Source organism: Rhineura floridana, chromosome 8 (genome assembly GCF_030035675.1).
Source record: "Rhineura floridana isolate rRhiFlo1 chromosome 8, rRhiFlo1.hap2, whole genome shotgun sequence".
Lineage (NCBI taxonomy): Eukaryota > Metazoa > Chordata > Lepidosauria > Squamata > Rhineuridae > Rhineura > Rhineura floridana.
The window spans coordinates 76556097-76569713 of NC_084487.1; the positions used below are offsets into that span (position 1 = coordinate 76556097).

At 41.4% G+C, this 13617-nt stretch overlaps 1 protein-coding gene across 4 annotated transcripts in view; it reads left to right on the forward strand.

Annotated features, from left to right (window-relative positions):
- Positions 1 to 13617, forward strand: part of PPM1H (protein phosphatase, Mg2+/Mn2+ dependent 1H) — a 152897-nt gene that overhangs the window by 64341 nt on the left and 74939 nt on the right. The gene's annotated exons all lie outside the window — the stretch shown is intronic.

Genomic DNA, 13617 nt, shown 5'->3' on the forward strand with positions numbered 1-13617 from the left:
GTATAATCCTCTTTTAAAGCAATTCAAAACCAGTCCATCACTATGTGCTGTATAAGTAGTATAAGTAAGTATCATTTATTTACGGTCATTGACCAGTCATACACATACATACAAATACGAATACACTGAGATTAAAAACATGAATTTGGAATCTCATATGCAAAATACAGCATAAAACTTATACAAAGAGAAGAAGAGACATTTAATCCTATTTAGCTAAGAGGATAGTGCCTTTACTGTCTGCTTCCTTATGTTGCATGCACCAGCACAAAATTTCACTACCTTAAGGGTTGTTTCCTTCCTGAGATCTGAAAGGAGGAGTGAGACATATGATGTATCGGGACTATGGGGCAGAGTTTGTAAGATTGGGGCAATATAATCACGAGTGTCCTTGTAGTATGAACAGTAAAGAAGAACATGGGTAATTGTTTCAACCTCCCCCAACTGGCATGGGCATCGGCGTTGGGAGTATAGGATATGCTGGTATCTCCCCTCCAGTAAGGCTGACGGGAGTGCGTTTAGGCGGGCCAGGGTAAAGGCTCTATGGAGCCTAGGGATATCCAAGGCGTAAAGGTATGTTTCGGGGGCAAAGTTGATATTAAAATTTACCAGAAACCGGTAATTTGCCACCCGGGCTTTGTCATTTTGTAGGGCTACATCCCTTATCCTATTTTTGATCACTTCTTTGGCCTTAATGGGGCCCAACTGGGCCAAGACTGAACAAGAAAACCCATAATGGTGTAGTTTTTCCTCAACTTGGCTTACCCACCCGCGTGTCAGAATGTCTGTTAGGATCAGCAGGGTTAGTCCCAGCGTGTTAGCATTTAGGTTGATCCAATAGTTGAATATATTTATCCACATTCGGGCTTCAAAGGGAATTAGCCCGACTTCCAATCTATATATGGCGTTGGGGATGCCACACGGGGCACCAAGAATAGAACGTAAAAATTTTGATTGAACTGCCTCCATGGGGCAAACATCTCTATAGATGCATACCTGTGAGCCATAAAGTAGTTGGGCCATCACCTTACCCTGGAATACTTTAATAGCCGAGGGGATGTGGGCACCTCCTTTCGTATGGAAAAACCTAAGTATAGCAGTAGCGGTTTTACGGGTGTTCTCTATTAGGTGGGCAGTTTGTGCTGTCCAGATGCCAGTTGATTGAAAGACTACACCCAGATACTTGTAGATCTTAACTTGTTCAATGTCGTGTCCATTGATAGTCCATCTGCGGTTGGTGTACTTTTTAGAAAAGAGCAAGATTTTGGTCTTTTCATAGTTTATTATAAGCTCCTCTTCTTTGCAATATGCCGTGAAGGCACGGAGTGCTCTTCTAAGTCCCACTTCAGAGTAGGATAATATTACTGTATCATCCGCGTATAAAAGAGCTGGTATGGGTCGGTTCGCTAGTTTAGGAGGGTGAGTGTCAGTATTCAGAAGGGTAGGGGCTAAGGCGTTGATATAAAGGTTAAAAAGGAGAGGGGCCAAGATACAGCCCTGTTTCACTCCTTTATTTAGTGGGACTGGGGCCGAGAGATGCCCCTGCGGATTGCATCTGACTCTCAGGGAGTTTTGTTCATGCAGGGTACGTATTAGTATCAGTAGTCTGCGATCCAAAGAGGAGGCTTCCAGCTTTGCCCACAGTTTGTTCTGGGGGACGCTGTCAAATGCGGATTTGAAGTCCACAAAGCCTGCAGCTATATTTCCTGATCAAATGGTGCAGAATCAGGCATTGATCGATTGTGGAGCAGCCTGGCCTAAAGCCCGCTTGCTCTTCAGCTAGTATATTCTCCCGGTCTGTCCAGTCCCAGAGTTTCCATAACAGATGCCTGGCATAGAGCTTACTTACTGTACTCAGTAAGCTAATTGGACAATAGTTGGAGGGGTCATCCTTTTGTCCCTTTCTATAAATTGGGATGATGACAGCCAGGCCCCAATCTATCGGGATCTGGGCTGTCTGACCAATGAATGTAAAGAGTGAAGCCAGGGGAGGGGCCCACCAGTCTATATTGTTCTTAATTAGTTCTGATGGAATGTCATCAATCCCGGGTGCCTTCCCGGATTTGAGTAATGTAACTTTTTAATTTCTGATGTCGAGACTGACCGCCATATGGGGGTGTCTGCCAGATTGAGAGTGGTAACTTTTAGAGTATCTGAGCCCGTGGAGTATAATTCACGGAAATAGGTTTCCCATGTTTTGGCAGGCACCAGGCATATCATCCTAGGGAGTTCTGATTGAAGCCCACTTCGTACAGTACGCCAGAATAGCGAAGAGTCATTGCTTCTGGTTGCATGAATCAGCTGGGCCCAGGCTTTAGCTAACGCCTCCTTTTTTTTTCTTTTTTGTAGTTCCTTATATTGTTTTTTTTTTGAAGGCGCAAGGCCATAGGAATAGAGGTAGCTTCGCTTTGCCTATAGTGTTGGTAACAGGCTACCAGCTCTTTCTTAGCTGTCACACACTCCGAGTCGAACCAGGATTTTGAGTTGTATTTTATGCGGTGGGTAGTAGCGAGGCAAGAGTTTTTTTGTTAAAGCCTGCAAGAGCTCAAGGACTAGATTTTGATAGGCGGTTATTGCTGTTTCAGGTACTTTTGTGGTAGTAATCTCCCTGGATAATTCGAGAGCCCTCTCAGACCCAAGAAAGATCGTAGTTTGCTCATCTGCTTTGTTTGTCCATCTAACTCTCCTTTGGCTATCCGCAGGTGTAAAATCTATTTCAAACTTGTCTGTCAGTTGTGTAAGTAATACTTTTGTATTAAATTCCAATAGGATGGGAAGATGATCACTGTCTTGTCGGGGCTCAGCTTTTAAGTGGATCAAGCTCCCCTGCAGGTTGTGCGAGGTCAGCACATAGTCGATTGTGCTGGCGCCATGTTCTGTCCAAAAGGTATATTCCCTGGGGAGATCCCCGCAGAGTGTTTCATTGAGGATGGAGAGATCAAGCCTGAATGCTAGTTGTGCCAGATGGAGGCCTCTCCGGTTTAGTTTGTAATCTTTGGAGTGGCGAGGAAGAGTTTGCTGTCCTATTTCCTGTGTAGGGGGGACCATATTAAAGTGGGCATATAGGGTGTTGTTCGTGGGGCCAATTCTGGCGTTAAAATCGCCCGCCAGCACCACATACGCCTCGGGGAACATGAGATGGAGTTTTGTTAAATATTATTCAAAGAAAGTCCACAGGTCCTTATCCCCGAGATGTGATCCCCGGGGGGGAGGGAAGTAGACATTTATAATCAAAAGACGGTAGCGGTTGAAGTTTACAATAGTTGCCAGGGCCCATCGGTCATACAGCTCAGTAACTGTGGCCTTGAGCTTCGTGGAGACTAGGAGGGCCGAGCCTCCTTTAGGCTTTCCCCTGTGCTCCCCAACGGTGGCCTTGAGGTTGCTTGTGACATACCCATCCATTTCCACTGGCATTCGCGCCCATGTCTCTTGTAGTAGGATTAGATCAAAATTTTCCAGGTACTCTTTAAATAGGGGGTCTGATTTTTTGGAAGCCCATCCAGCGATGTTCCATGATAAAAGTTTTATAGTAGAGTACTGCTGGAACTGCCGAGCTGGATGGGTCTTTGGTGCCTTTTCATATAGTCGGGAGTTGGACAGATCTGCCGATGGGTTATTCATTTGCCGATCTGGCAGTCCATACTGACATAGGTGCTCTACTGGGCCAATACTATTCTCTAAAAATCTCTGCCTGCTGTTATCGGTTGATATGTCACCAGTTTCGTATAGAGGATCGTTTAAGCCTAGTCAGCCCAGTTCCTCTATTGTGTACAGACCCTCTTCTTCTGGGATCAGAACACAACCATTAGTTGTTAATACGTGAGGCATTCATTTTTCATTGGGTGTCCTAGCTTGGTTATTTGCTGGTTGGGATCCAAGTTCTTGTGGATCCAAATATTGGAAAGTGAGCCAATCGTGTGTATTGTAGTTGCAAGGTTTATGTTCCATTGCAGCAAGTTTTATTGCTTGATAGTTGTTGATGCTACTACTATTTGAGGCCGTAGTATATGTCCAGGCACCTTTTTTTGGGGAGTCGGAAGAGTAGTATTGTTTGGATGATTTTAGCACCAGGATCTCTGGACTCAAGGGTTTATCTCTCTTCACAGAGAGGGGGGGAGGGTTGGGGCTTGAGATCTCAACCCCTCCTATAGGGTTTTTTCCACCTTCTCGGGCGGTTGGTCCAATGACCAACTTAGCACTATGAGCATTTAGATCATGTATGCATTTAGAGCCCTGGTGATATTGGTTTTTTGTAAGACTTTTCCCAAAGTGGTAAGTCGCGCCATGATCACATTTTGTTCTTGTAGAGGCAGATAACCGAAGCTGTCAATAAGCAGCAATTCCTCTGTGCTAAAGGCCGCTGGAGAGACCCATCCTTCGGATGTTACTGTCTCAATATAGAGGAGTAGTACATTCTTTTGTCTCTCTTGAATCTTCCAAATTCAGTTTCCCTGGATGTCCCTGAGTTGTAAACAGAGCAGCCTTCCTGAGCATGTGGAGACATTGGCCTTTGCATATGTTTGGTTGAACCTGAATCTGTGTCCTCATGCAACATTTTTCATGGGGTCTTGGTTTCACAGAAATTGAATCATGAGCAGTTCAATAACTTAAAATTAAACATTCCCTTGTTATGTCCTTTTTCCTTGACTCCTTCTGCTGGTGCAATTGAAGTCCTCACCTTCACTTTGCCATCACACTCTTAAAAGTACAATCCAAAGCATGTCTGCTTATGAATAAGTCCTACTGAATTCAGTGCGGGTTACTGTCAGGCCCCCTACCCGTGGTCACCGCCTTGTTACGGTCCCACCTCAGGGTCCTGGTCTCAAAACAGTTCTCTCACCGGCTCTAGCAAAGATCTCACAAGATCCCACTGCTAGGCAGCAGCACCAGACACTTCCTGTAAACAATATTGCCTTGAGACTGTGCCTTAGTCTCCTCCTGGTTTATTGATACGCTGTGTCTGGTTGCACTTGCAGGCCACAACCGCCCTGTATCTTTATGCCCATAAAGAATACAGGCTTGGGTTGCTCTTTATACCTGATGATGTTACACTATCTCTTCACCGCTGCCACAATTGATACTGTTTCTCAACCTTGGTATATGCCCTGCCCAACCTTCTGGTCTGTGTAAACCCAGCCAAGGATCAGGCGTTCTGGTAAATCAAGAAATATTTATTTATATATATAGGGAATAACAAGATTACTTAAAGGTATAGTCAACAAGCATGTGGTTTCATAAGTTGCGTTACTCTTTATGTTTCTAGTCGTCAGTAACCTGCCTCACTCCCAATCCACCCAATAAAAGCTTCCCAAAACCAACCAACCGCACTCATCGAATGAACCCCGCCCCAACTGTCATCCTCTCATTTATACCTTCAGACACTCAAGCGCTCAGCCAATCATAATATAACACTCGTCAACATTCCAACCCATGTACTCCCCCTTCTCACTGTCCACTTACCTCATTTACTCTAATAAACCTGCACTTACCGTATTTACAGTATTATATATATACAGGAACATCACAGTTACACCCAGGTGAGCCTTAGTCTCTTCAGCCAAACTACACATGATGTTAAATATGTCTTTGCATCTAAGATGCAGGGTTTTGGTTGTGTGTGGTTATTTTTAAAGCACACAGCATCAGTGGCGTGTGTGTGTAATGATAATTCAGGGGACTGAAGCAGGCATTGCAAGAAAGAATTGAACCCTTTTCTCCCTTGCAGTAGTTCTGAGAAAAATCCTGTTTAATGTAATTCTTTAATTGTTTATATACCACTTTATATTTAAAAAATCTAAAGCATTATACAATACAAAATTAAACAATATCAGCATCAATAAATCAGTTTGTTATGTGCCTTCAAGTCGATTACGACTTATGGCGACGCTATGGATCAGTGACCTCCAAGAGCATCTGTCATGAACCACCCTGTTCAGATCTTGTAAGTTCAGGTCTGTGGCTTCCTTTATGGAATCAATCCACCTCTTGTTTGGCCTTCCTCTTTTTCTACTCCCTTCTGTTTTTCCCAGCATTATTGTCTTTTCTAGCGAATCAGGTCTTCGCATTATGTGTCCAAAGTATTATTATCTCATTTAATCATTTTAGCTTCTAGTGAGAGTTCTGGTTTAATTTGTTCTAACACCCAATTATTGGTCTTTTTCGCAGTCCATGGTATGTGCAAAGCTCTCCTCCAATGCCATATTTCATTGATTTTTCTCTTATCCGCTTTTTTCACTGTCCAACTTTCACATCCATGCATAGAAATTGGGAATACCATGGTCTGAATGATCCCGACTTCCGTGTTCAGTGATACATCTTTGCATTTGAGGATCTTTTCTAGTTCTGTCATAGCTACCCTTCCCAGTCCTAGCCTTCTTCTGATTTCTCGACTATTGTCTCCATTTTGGTTAGTGACTATACCGAGGTATTGATAAATCTTGACAAGTTCAGTGTCCTCATTGTCAACTTTAAAGTTACATAAATCTTCTGTTGTCATTACTTTAGTCTTTTTGACGTTTAGCTGTGTAGTCCTGCTTTTGTGCTTTCCTCTTGGACTTTCATCAGCATTCTTTTCAAATCATTACTGGTTTCTGCTAGTAGTATGGTATCATCTGCATATCTTAAATTATTGATATTTCTCCCTCCAATTTTCACACATAAAACCATAAAACAAAACCATGCTGTTCGTTGTGTATACAGGCAAAAAACAGTGGCTCTTTTTATATACACACATTTCTAAGCAAGAGACATTATCACAATGCAAGGGCACATTCCAGCTACCCGAAGTGGGTGGTAGTGGGATTATGATTATTACATTCATATGCCCCCTTTCTTCCAAGAAGCTCAAGGTGGTGTACAAACATGGTTCTCCCTCTCCCGGTTTTATTCTCTCAACAATCCTGTGAGGTAGGTTAGACTGAAGACAGTGCCTGGCCCAAGATCAATGAGCTTCATAGCCGAGTGGTGATCTGTACCTTCGTCTGTCAGATCCCAGGCCAACACTCTGACTGCTACACTATACTGGCATGGAGCAGACCTGGTGAGAAGCATGGCCTGGGAAGAGGGAGTGGCCTAGAGATAGTCCTGAGGGCCACATTTGGCCCTTAGGCCTGAGGTTCCCAACCCCTGCTGTAGATATTCTAGGCATAACAAGTAGTAATGATATCCTGTGCCACATAAAATGTTTCAAATAATCTCTGTTGGAAATGTTTACTATGGCCAAGATCAGAGACTGTGTGTGTATATCAGGGCCTTTCCCTTTCTACAAAGTCAGACCATCTTCCTATATCTGCACCTTAGCTACATTTGAAGCACATGCTTCATAGCAGCCTTCTCCAACCTGGTACCTGTTTTGGAATCCCATCATCTCCAGCCAGCTCAGACAACGGTCAGGTATGATAGTTGTAGTCCAACAACACATGGAGTGTGTTGTGTTGGGGAAGGCTGGTGGTCAGTCCATCTGGGAAAAACATATAGCAGAATGATTCTTTTTTTTAAGCTTCGGTTTCTATTGTCTGGAGAAGCCAAATGATCCAAATAACCTCAAATGATGATGCAAAGTCCAATTCTGTATCTAAATTGTGTGTGTGAATGTCAGAAGCAGCTCGCCCAGTGAGGTGGAACTGCAATGCTAGCCTTCTAGCAGGTGTGTTGGGAGGGAGAAGGCTGGCCAGTCTCTTCCTCCTGCTGAAACACCTGCACCATACCAACTGTGCCTTCCGAGTAAGTGGAGGCGAACAGCTTCTGGTGAATGTAAATATCTCTGTCTATTATCTATCGAGAGTTTAGGTGTTCAGACTACCAGATTCCATATTCAGGGGCCATGAAAACTGCAAATTTAGATCAGAGGTCGAATTTTTGCTGCAGGAAGAATTTTGCAGGGAGGGAAGATAGAAAGCTTGTCTGAAATGGAAATCAAATATGACGTACCCTGTATAATCCAGAATGCTTTTCAAAATTGGGGTGGCTTCTTTAGAGTCTGATAAAGAGCTAATACACAACCCATTTTATTTACTGATTAGATAGCCTAGTTCATTTTTGGCTTTTGACATAGACACCTTGTTTATACATTCAGCATCTATATCTGAATCTTCTCCAAAGTGTGTATTTATGTGTTCTTGTCTCTCCAAGATAAAGCAGAATACGTGGCAAGCATTCCCTTTCCTGAGACAGGTGGTAGTTTCCAGTGCATTATTTTTAAAAGGGTTGATCTCAAGGTGAAAACTATTGATTTTTCTGTCCTTTGGACATTGCATAAAGAAATTCAGCACCAGCCTCAGCAGCGTTTGCGCAAATTTACCTTTCTTTCTTCTGCAGCATTACTGGTTAACGTTCTGTTAATATTTCAGCAGTACCTTACAATACAGGATACAATGTACATGCAATGCACTGATTAGCAATGCACATGCATTACAGTCTCTAGTGGAAATGACTTCTGTTACAGTGAAGAATTTACAGCTGTGTTCTAAAAGCTATTACATATCTGTAGCCAAAAATTTGTCATTTTGAATCAATATATAAACCTAAGCTACTGTCTCATCTCCCTAATTAGCCACTTCTGTTTTCCCGAACCATTATATCCCTTTGCATTCCTGGACTGGGTAGCTGATTTGCAAGCTGCTCATGCTTGAATTCAGAACAAATTGATTTTCATCATTGCTTGCATTGCTTGACAGGTATATCCTAGCCAAGCAAATAGTTTGCTAGCTTGCACTCTTGTTTGTGTATCTGGGCTTGTATTCGTCCACTGTATCTTTTGAGGTCTTAAAAGTGAAGAAAATAACTAGAGGCTACTTTGATTAGGCTCTCTGGCTTCATTCCATCCCTGCTACCAATTCTTCCCAGTCTTTGTACTTGCCACCTCAAAGCTTTCTTCATCTGCTCTTATAGTGAAGATACAACAGGATAGGAATCTCTCATTAAGATTTGCTCTTGCAAACAAGTGAGACAGAGAAGCTCTTCTTACTATTTTTTTTAAAAATAGGAACACACAAAAACCATCTATGTGGACTACTGCATCAGTTTTTCATGTGTATGCCTGCCCATTCTTCAAGTTGTTATAATTCAAGGAAAAGTTTTCAGACATTCCTCTGTATTGTCATTTGGGCTCATGTGAAATTTTCTCCACACAATCATGTGATGAGCCATGTGGAGGAACTCGGCACAGATTCTTTGTGTGAACAGTGCCTTAGCCTTCATATTACAAATCTAAATAATTATTCCAGTGAGCTTCTCAGTTACTAGAAAATAGTAATATAATATTTTATGTATTTATGTGATTTTATAAATATCTAAGTGATCTACATGTAGCAGTAAAATAATTATCAATGATAAACAGAATTTAAAAACAAGACTATGTAACTAAATTATATTTCCAGATACACTTGCTGAAATAAAAAAGGTTTTAGCTTATCTTCAACTGTTTAGATTTTCTGTAAACCACCAATGGACACACATTCCAGATATCTGCATGTTTACCTGCCATAATAAGTAAACTGGGGGGTGGGTGGGAGAGACTATGCTATTAGCTTTCACAGTCTCCCACACACACATTTGCTTTCTAATATAAACAATCAAAATATACTTGAACCCTTGCCATATTCTTCTCGTCTGCTCAGTCCTCCTCTTTTTGACACATGTTGGCTTTCTCTTCACAGACAAGCCAGATGCTTCTGCCTCACCTGCATGTACATTGCCTTTTGACAAAATGAGCACATCCTCCCTGTGGCTTGGAATTCACAACATGCTGTCAAACAGAGTTTTCCATATGGTTTCCCTTTGTCTCTTTTTACCAGATTTTAGCATCCCTTATAAAAATGTGCACTTCAGTGTTGTATTTCAAATAATTTCTTGCTGAAAAGATGTGTAATAGAATCAGGGCACCCTGTGTTTTGAGCACTGGAATAGGAATAGACCTAACTTTCATCTTCCTTAAATTCATCAGTTCAGTTCAGTGGGATTTTTAGTCATGAACCATAACAACAATAACAACAAACATAAAAAAAGACATTGGAAAAATTTAAACACTACACTTTTGAAAAAGTTCAATCTTCTTTGGAGTGGGATGTTAACAATTGACTCATAATTGCTGATCAGTTTTTGATTTGAGCCATGGTGGGGTTCTCAGATCTCTAATGTACATTGGTGCTAACCATAGTTTCTAGGATTTTAATTATTTGAAACGGTGTGTGTCTCTTTGTAACATTCAGTGTGTTGACAGTACTAACAAGGTTCTTGAGCTGAAAGATGCATGAAGGTGAATTTTGTTGGAGGTGAAGCACATTATGATAGGGCTACTTTGTCACTGAGGACCTTTCAGTTAATGCTGACATTCTGATCTCGCCAACATGAGTAATCTTGCCTCATATAGCAGTAGTACCATGAAATCTAACGGCATGTTTTTAAAAACATTAATGTTAATACAGAGTGTGGCAGGATGAGTGGGTTCTTAAAATCCAATAGATTTCATATCTAGATATTCCCTTCAAGCACATATTTCAAGGAGACTGTTTTGAAGTGTACAATTCTGCCAGTTCAATTCTGCCGTGAAATGAAATAATCAAATTTATGCATTAATTTAGGGCATAACACTTCTAGTGGCTAGTTTGGTTTGTTTACTCATTCTCCCCAAACCATAAATATATAAACATTAATTATGGAAGAATGTAGCTGTGTACTGTTGTTGCAAATGCATTATAAGGTCTGGATCCCACCCCCAAAGGCCACAGAAAATTATACAGTTCCTTCATAAAGCAGCATGGTTTTTTAATGCCCATATCAGTCAAACAAATTACTCCAATTGTTCTTTTCATTGACTATATTTTAAAGTAATTGTTAAAGTGGCTTTAAAGTGTGTGTCTCTGTGTTGAATTGATAATCTGTGAATTAAAAAGCATTTTCTACAGAATGGGCTTGCCGTAGTCAGCAGCAGAGCTGCTGCTGGCAGGTTCTGGACAAGGCTGGGCAAGCATCTGCTGAGACTGATTAGAGGACCAATTTAAATGTCATAACAGTGACATAGTGGCTGCTGAATAGCACATAGCCATGCGAGTCTGCCACATGGCCTGTTCAAGGCCTTTAACAAGGCCTGTCCAGTGATCAAAGGTCTTTTAGTTGATGATTATCTCCACCTAATTTTAAATATATTTAAGGCTTATTGAATTTTGACTTTAACCATTGCAATAACAATAACAAGCTCCAGCCATCCCTTCCTTCCCTCCCTCTGTTCACATCAAAACATCAACTTAACCCATGAAGTTCAGTTTACCTGAACTGTCAAATGAGAAATATAAGCATAACACACACTCAGTGACAGACCTAAACATAGACACAAAGATGAAAGACTTCAACATAGGTGTGTCTGAATGCTGAAGAAAGCACAAGGACATACATTTTAAAATAAATAATATATATTTATTTGCATCAGCCACCAACCATTGCAATTTGTGTACAAAGTGCAAACATATAAAATGCAACTAAGCAGATAAATTTGCCAAAGTAAATTGAAAATTATACAAATTAAAATTCAAGAGAACATGATTGTGACTCTTACTGTCATGGCAGGTGGTAGAAATTTTGTGTTCTTTTGCTGCCACCATCTCATCTTGGTCTGCAAGGAGAAAATTCATGTAATAAACAGCTGAATGCCTGGATGAGATGATAATAATGGGGTGATTGACTCTTTACACAAACCTTTGTAAAAATAGTAATACATGAGTCAGTGTTTCAGTATTACCATCTCTACATGGACATACACAATTTTGGAATAGAATACTCTTAAAATAACCCTTAAGTACTGCTAAAGGCAGCATTTTCAATTGTGCAGGTGAGAAGGCTCTTCTAATAAATGAAAAATGAAAGTTACCACATTATTAAATGGCAAAGGAATAGCTCTACTTTTCTGTGACTCTATGTTAATAGAGTTGGAAGGGGCCTATCATACCATTGAGACCAACCCCCTACTCAATGCAGGAATCCAACTTAAAGCATACCCGACAGGTGGCTGTCCAGCTGCGTCTGGAATGTCTCCAGGGCTGGAGAGCCCATCACCTCCCTAAGTAATTGGTTCCATTGTTGTAACAGTTAGGACGTTTTTCCTGAAGTTCAGTTGAAATCTAGCTTCCTGTAACTTGATCTCTTTGTTCTGTGTCCTGCACTCTGGGATGATCGAGAAGAGATTCTGGCCCTCCTCTGTGTGACAACCTTTCAAATACTTGAAGAGTGCCATCATATCTCCCCTCAGTCTTCTCTTCTCAAGGCTAAACATGCCCAGTTCTTTCATTCTTTCTTCATAGGGCTTTGTTTCCAGTCCCCTGATCATCCTTGTTATGTTCCTCTAAACCTGTTCCAGTTTGTCTGCATCCTTCTTAAAGTGAGGTGTCAAGAACTGGATGCAGTACTCAAGATGAGGCATAACCAGTGCTGAATAGAGGGGAACTAGTACTTCACATGATTTGGAAACTATACTTCTATTAATGCAGCGTAAAATAGCATCTGCCATTTTTGCAGCCACATTGCACTGTTGTTGATCACAAGCTGAACATGAGCCAACAATTCCAAGATCCTTCTGGAATGTAGTATTGCTGTGCCAAGTTTCCCATACCTTATAACTCTGTACTTGGTTTCTTTTGCCTAGCTGTATAACTTTACACTTATCCCTGTTAAATTTCATTCTGTTGTTTTCAGCCCACTGATCCAGCCTATCAAGATCACTTTGAATTTTGTTTCTGCTCTCCAGGGTATTAGCTATTCCTTCCAATTTTGTATCATCTGCAGATTTGATAAGCATTCCTTGCACTTCCTCATCAAATTCACTAATAAAAATGTTAAGAGCACTGGGCCCAGGGCCAAGCCCTCCAGTACCCCACTTGTCACCTCCCCCCAGTTTGAGAAGGAACCATTGATAAGCACTCTTTGAGTGCGATTCTGTAGCCAACTGTGGATCCACCTGATTGTTGTTCATCCAGCCCACATTTACCTAGCTTGCTCATCAGAATATCATGAGGCACTTTGTCAAAAGCTTTGCTGAAGTCGAGATATATTATGCCCTCAGCATTCCTACAGTCTACCAGGGAGGTTACCCAATCAAAAAATGAGATAAGATTAGTCTGGCGGGATTTGTTCTTAATAAATCCATGTTGGCTTCTCGTAATCACTGCATTGTTTTCAAGGTACTTCTTGTCGTTGAGCTACCTGTCTTGAATTATAATTTTATTCTCTATCGTAACAGCTCAATCAAAAGTGACTTCAAACAGAAAAGCAAGTGTTTCTAATGTGATTCACTAGCCGGTCATAATAAATGCTTGCCACTGATCCCTTCCCTTTCCTACTCTTTGTCTCTCCCCCTTGCTCCCCCCCTCCAAGAACTCAAGGGAGCAGAGCCATTTGTTCTCATTTCATTTTGGGGGTTGCTGAAGATAGAAACATGCTCCATCTGTCTTCTGTTAATGCTGTAGGTGCAATCAGATAAGACCTCTCCCATGTCAAGATCCTCTGGTAAGAGAAATGGACTTGGGAGATCTTTTCTACCAGTCTGAACTAGGCCATGAGGATGGAAGAAGTTGTGGGAGTCCCTTTCTTTGCTCCTTTGCCCTTCCTCAAAGTGTCCTGCTCTTGCTG